The sequence below is a fragment of the Bacillus rossius genome, chromosome 16, assembly GCF_032445375.1.
Source record: "Bacillus rossius redtenbacheri isolate Brsri chromosome 16, Brsri_v3, whole genome shotgun sequence".
Classification (NCBI taxonomy): domain Eukaryota; kingdom Metazoa; phylum Arthropoda; class Insecta; order Phasmatodea; family Bacillidae; genus Bacillus; species Bacillus rossius.
The window spans coordinates 43688287-43695757 of NC_086343.1; positions in this window are offsets into that span (position 1 = coordinate 43688287).

Below are 7471 nucleotides of genomic sequence, written 5' to 3' on the forward strand. Positions count from 1 at the left end.
AATAGTGAGCCTTCAGGCAGTTATTTCGCATCTGCAGGACAAGAAACTGATGGGTGATGTTGCTGCAGATACACTACAGGTAATGCCACTTCAAATAGCTCAGCTCATTAACACATTCATTGTTTGTAATACCTATTAGCACCTGGACACCTGAACACATTGTCACTAACTATTAGATTTATTCCCTCAGCTTTACTTTTGTCTAAAATATATCATAATTCAATTTTAAGTAATTATAACACAATAAGTTCTCTCTGAAACTTGGTTAAAGAGATATGTAAGGGTTTGAATGACCAGGATCTAAACTATACTTATGGTCAGAACTGTATATGATTATTCACACGTCTATAAATTTAGTGGTCTGAGTTATTGAGAAAATTATCAAGTACATTATGCAAAATTTCAAACAATACATTTTTGTTAGGAGAAATGACAATTTGTAATGCGTCTGCTAGTTGCGTCTTTTATTGAAAGACCAGCTTTGACAGAAAATTCCTAGTAGACATTTAAGCTGTTATACATTATGCAAGTTAGTATATTATTTGCAGATGCTGAAACAGCAATAACTTAAACCAGCTGTAACAACCGGTAAATATTTACTTGGGCGGTATTTCCGAAAAAAAATGTTAAAAATCCGAAAATACCTTTATTTTATGCTCTTCAACTTCCTCTTTTCATTAAAAGTGGCGGAGATTAGAAATTCCAAATACTTTAGGAGATATCGAATTTTTAAATTTCTTCATATGTAGTTGAGCGGTATTTGCGAAAAAAAAAAAATGTTAAAAATCCGAAAATACCTTTATTATATGCTCTTCAAATTCCTCTTTTCATTAAAAGTGGCGGAGATTAGAAATTCCAAATACTTTAGGAGATATCGAATTTTTATATTTCAGCACAAAACCAGCGCATTCCTGTGGCGTGCGTGCACAATTGTTACTTGTTTACGTACGAGTATCTATTTTTTTATTGGATAATGATGTCACGTGATTGTTTGTGATAGGCCAGAATTCAAATGAACTAATACGTGATTATTTAGTTCAATTATTGTTTAAAACAGTGTTTAATTACCGCCTCCAACTTAGGTCAGTTTTTAACGTTTCTAATTTTAAAGTCTTATTTGTTATTTTGATATTGTTGTGCAAGTAATAAGTAAAAAAAAATTACGTGAGTTGTTACTGTGCATCCTTTGTTACGGGTTTGTTAGGTAAGGTCAGTTACATTATAAATAATTTAAAACTAAAGAATAATTAAAATTAATTCACATTATTTTTAATATCACCTTAGTTTGAAAGTATTTATAATGTAACTGACCTGACCTAATCGACCATTTTACATGCTTTATATTAGCTTCACCTGTATGTTTGTCTGTCCGTCTGTAACTCTTTCGACTAAGAGTGAGTGACTCATCACTGTAAAATGTCCCACTCATTTCATTACGTTCGTTAGCCGAGCGGTCTAAGGCGCGCGATTTCTGTGACGTCAGCTTTCGGATTCAGCGATCGTGGGTTCTACTCCCAGCCACGCCGAAATAAAATAATGGTTTTTTTTTTCCCGGTAAATTCTAAGATTATATCCATACATCTAACTGTAAATGATTCGGAGAGACTTTACCATTTCTTTGTGACGTTGCAACTCCAAATAGTTATCTCAGATGGTAATAGGTAGTGTCGGTAACTCATTTCCCTATGATAATTATACATAAATATGGTTTAAAAAACTAAAAAAAACATGCTTTTAAAGAATATCAAACTAAAAAGTTAAAAATAAATATAGTTTAAAAACTAAAAAAACATGCTCTTAAAGAATATCAAACTAAAAAGTTAAAAATAAATATAGTTTAAAAAACTAAAGAAACATGCTTTTAAAGAATATCAAACTAAAAAGTTAAAAATAAATATAGTTTAAAAACTAAAAAAACATGCTTTTAAAGAATATCAAACTAAAAAGTTAAAAATAAATATAGTTTAAAAAACTAAAGAAACATGCTTTTAAAGATTATCAAACTAAAAAGTAAAAAATAATTTTAAAATTTAATTTATGACAATAGTATATAAGCAATACTAGTATAAATGAGAAAAAAGCATGGGGCGCTTAATATACAAAAAATATGGCACAAAGCGCCTCAAGTTTTTTTCTCATTTATACTAGTACATATTGCTTATATACTATTGTCATAAATTAAATTTTAAAATTATTTTTTACTTTTTAGTTTGATAATCTTTAAAAGCATGTTTCTTTAGTTTTTTAAACTATATTTTTAGTTTACTGTTCACCCTCTGTCCGGGTTTGTTTGGTCAGGTCAGTTACATTATAAATATTTTAAAACTAAACAGCCATTAAAATTAATTCAAAAAATAATTTTTAATGTCGGCTTAGTTTGAAAGTATTAATAATGTAACTGACCTGACCTGACCTAATCAACCATTTTATTAATTACGCATTCATGATTTACGTATTCACGAACACACGGCAAAATAACAAAAATGGCGCCGCTCGAATGGTTCCACAGGTCTTGTATTGCAAAATTAAAAAATTCAATATCTCCTAAAGTATTTGGAATTTCTTATCTCCGCCGCTTTTAATGAAAAGAGGAAGTTGAAGAGCATATGATAAAGGTATTTTCGGATTTTTAACATTACTTTCGCAAATACCGCTCAACTACATATGATGAAATTTAAAAATTCGATATCTCCTAAAGTATTTGGAATTTCTTACCTCCGCCACTTTTAATGAAAAGAGGAAGTTGAAGAGCATAAAATAAAGGTATTTTTGGATTTTTAACATTTTTTTTTCGGAAATACCGCCCAAGTAAATATTTACCTAACAACCCAGATTACAGCCTTCCTCATGCAATCTAGTAATTATCTTTTGTTATAAATTTTTTTTGTCAAATTTCAGGTTAGGTTTTCAAATGATGTAAAGTTTTCCCTTTAAAAATTTTTGTAAACGTAATTCTCTGGGTTTATTGTTTTTATTTTTTATAATGCATAAGTTTATTTTTGAAGTAATTTTTTTGCTGGCTTCTTTGTGTGGGAAGGCGTGCTGACGTGATTTTCCTTCGTTATTTCCACAACCGAAGCTTTGTTTCACACGCTAGGCATGTGTGTCACGGTCACGGGAGTGTGAGAAAGATACAAAATTGCTGCGTCGTGGGAACAGAAGTAAGCATTTCGTGGAAGCTTCTGTTGCTATGCGCAGTGATTGGCTGAAAATTACGTCAGCGAGCCCATGACACTGCCCGCACGAAGGAAAGGAAGGCTGTAAGATCAGTCATTGTCTGAGCACCGTGCCGAGAGGTCGTGGTCGGGCGATGGCTCGTATCATTTAACAATGTAATATTGAACTAAAACTTAGCGGCTACGGTGCGAGCAACGCCTAACAAACTTCTTTTTTTTTTTTTTTTTTTTTTTTGGACATTTAAATAAATTAGAAATTTTTGACCGTAGACGTAGGCAAAGCTCACAGCGAGGCAACAACGTGTTTTGTCCAGCCGTCGCTGCCCGGAACTGATCTGGGCAATATAATGTAGTCGTAGTAAGAATCTACGTGTTTTTTGTTGTCTCCTTTCTAGAGGTACAGTTTAAATTTTTTTTGTGTGCTCTGTTACACGGAATATAGTGCGATTTTATCATGAATAAAAGAAACAGGTAATCCATCAAACATTGAGCAGTAATTTCTTCGTGACCTGCTTCTAACCTGTATGTTCCACTCATCACCAAATTTGAGCTAGCCGGAGGTGGTGGGTGGTGACACAGTTTCTTTTTACTAAATTTTAAAGGTAAAATCTGTTGCACTATAACACAATTAAGATCATTGGTTTCAGAAATATTTGCCACCTGCTGTTGCGGATCTCATCCAGCGATGGAAGAAGGGGCCAACCAGAGAAGCCTATCCTCCAGAGCTGAAGACGTTTGCTCTGACACTGAATTTCTACTCGGTAAATATGTAGTTCAGCGGTATTTGCGAAAAAAAATGTTAAAAATCTGAAAATACTTTTATTGTATGCTCTTCAACTTCCTCTTTTCATTAAAAGCGGCGGAGATAAGAAATTCCAAATACTTTAGGAGATATCGCCGTTCTTATTTTGCTATACAAAACCTGTGTAATCATCGACCGTCGCAATTTTTTATTGCCATGTGTTTTTGAATGCCTAATTAATGTAAATGGTCGATTTGGTCAGGTCAGTTACATTATAAATACATTGAAACTAAGCGTACATAAAAAATAATATGAATTAATTTCAATGGTTTTTTAGTTTTAAAGTATTTATAATGTAACTGACCTGACCTAACAAACCGGGACAAAGGATGAACAGTAACAACTCACGTAAAAATTTTTTGTTATTAATTACTTGCGCAACAATAACCAAATAACAAATAAGACTTTAAAGTTAGAAACGTTAAAAACTCACCTAAGTTGGAGGCAGTAATTAAACACTGTTTTAAAAAATAAATGAACTAAATAATTAATAACATATTGGTTCATTTGAATTCTGGCCTATCACGAACAATCACGTGACATCATTATCCAATAAAAAAATAGATACTCGTAAACAAGAAACAATGTTGAATGTTGAATGCCACATGAATGCACTGGTATTGTGATGAAATTTAAAAATTCGATATCTCCTAAAGTATTTGGAATTTCGTATCTCCGCCGCTTTTAATGAAAAGAGAAAGTTGAAGAGCATATAATAAAGGTATTTTCGGATTTGTAACATTTTTTTTCCGCAAATACCGCTGAACTACATATGATGAAATTAAAAAATTATATATCTCCTAAAGTATTTGGAATTTCTTAACTCAACCGCTTTTAATGTAAAGAGGAAGTTAAAGAGCATATAATAAAGGTATTTTCGGATTTTTTACATTTTTTTTTTGCAAATACCGCTCAACTACATATTTACCTTCTACTCTCCTAAGGCGTACAATTATGTTAGGAAAATGTTCATGAAGTGTTTGCCACATCCTGTTACACTGCAGAAGTGGTATTCAACTGTTGATGGAAAGCCAGGCTTCAGTACTGAGGCTTGTACAGCATTGAAACTGAAGACAGCAGAAAATGTTACTTGTGGTAAACCTACATTATGTTCTTTGATGTTAGATGAAATGGCCATACGTAAACATATAGAATTTGATGGTCAGAGTTTCATTGGATATACTGACTTCGGTACAGGTTTGGATGATGATTCCCTACCTGAAGCAAGGGAAGCATTGGTGTTCATGGCTGTTGCTCTAAATGGTAGCTGGAAGATCCCAGTAGGGTATTTCTTGATTGCTGGTCTGCTTGTATAATAGTCTACCTCAGCATGTTAAAAATATCAATAATAAAAAATTATTTGCAATAGAGTTAAAAAAAAATAGCAGAAGAACTGTTTTTCTATTCTTTCAAAGATATTGAAGACTTTATAAAAATAAAAATAATAGTAAGTATTTTATAGGGTAATTTCAAACCCACTTGTAATTTATGCTATTACTATCTTTATTGCATACTGATTATGTGTTATATGTTCTGTTTCACTTTAATTATACTTTCAGTAGTTTCATATGCTGTAATTAATAACTTATAAGTAAAATGTAATTGTATATTTTGTTTTTTTGTTTTGTGAAATTGTATATTTTATGTTTTTTGTGATATTGTATATTTTGTGTTTTGTTTTTGTGAAACTTTATATATATATATGTACTGGACATTTATCATACCCCAGAAATGGAGTCAAAGGATATGAAATAAAAAATAAAAATAAAAAATAAAATGGTATGACAATGGCAAGTCAATGCTTGAAGATTCTTTTTGATTGTGGCATAGTTGTAGCATCAATGACATTTGATGGTGCTGCATCAAACTTATCTATGGCTGAACACTTTGGAGCCAAGTTTTCAGTAGCTGATATGAAAACTTGGATCACAGATTCTCATACAGGTAAGCCTATAGGTATACCTGTTTCTTGACCCATGTCACATGTTGAAACTTGTCAGGAACTGTTTGGCCAGCAAGGGTAGTTTAGTGGATGAGAATGGAATTATTCTGTGGAGGTTTATTGAGGAATTAGAAAAACCTTCAAAGGTCTCAAGGTTTACATGCGGCAACAAAAGTGGGAAAACGCCACATAAATTGGTCTAGCGAAAAGATGAAAGTGAAGTTAGCTGCACAAACATTCAGCCAGTGTTGCTGATGCTTTAAAATTTTGTAGCCAAGATTTACAGTTGGTTGAATTTGAAGGATCTGAGTCTACCTTCAGATTTATAGAAGTTTTCAATAATTTATTAGATATTTTGAACAGTCGAAACTTGCTAGCAAAGTGTTACAAAGCACCTCTATCTGAACAAAACATTGACAAAGTGAAGGAATTCTTGGTGTCGCAAAGAATTATATATTGACATTATGTGAATCATCAGGTGGGAAACCAATGCATTTGAGCAACACAAAGACAGGTTTCATTGGATTCCTTGTATGTATTGAAAGTTTATTGCATTTGTATGATTATGTGGTAAAAAAAACTTGATGAAATTTCTGTTGACATACAAAGTAAGCCAGGACCATCTGGAATTATTTTTCAGTGCAGTAAGGGGTCATGGGGCCATAACAACAATACAACTGTGAAACAGTTTCAAGCAGCTTTCAAGCGCCTGCTAGTGCACATACAAATAGACACCACCACATCTTCCAACTGCCAAGCTATTGATTCTACCACTATTTTGAATGCAAGCAGTGGGAAAAGGAAAATTAGTGATCCCTTCCTCAACATACACTGTAGTGTTCCTGTTGCTGTGGAAAGTGTTGAACATGACCACAGCTACAATACACTAGCGAGTTCTACCAGACTGAGTGAATATGTAGATGATGTAGTGGGGTACATTGCTGGCTTTGTTGTAAGGAAGTTGAGATTAATTTTGACAATTGTTGTAGTGCACTAGTTGCAGAGGAAATGGGTTTAAAGCTTCTGAACCGGAAGAATATTGGTGGATTGGTGAGACCTGCTGAAGATATAAAGTTATGCTGTTTGGATGAAAAGTATTGTAGGATTGAGCTCTAAAATTCACTTTGCATAAAGTTTGTTTGAACACTGTTTTGTGTAAAATAATGAGAGGCCTCGATCTATCTCTGTTCCCTGTGCTAGATGAACATATAAGTTACTGTATCAGCAACCCTTACATAACCATAATAAGATACAACTTTAAAAGTCCATACTTACCAGATAGTACATAAAAATTAGATTGTATCACACAGGAAAACAATATTCAGATCCTTGTACCAGGAGAGAGTTAGGAGTGTGTGCACAAAGTTAGTGCTGTTTAAAAATCAGTAAACCTGTGTAAGTATTTATTTGGTGCATATTCAGAACCATTTTTGTTAATGAAGGTAATGCATCAAGGGATGCAGTGGTAATTTTAATTATGTGAAACCACGAAGTCATGCATTTCGTAACACCAACACTAAATAGTTAATGCTACTGAGAAATGCTTTGAAC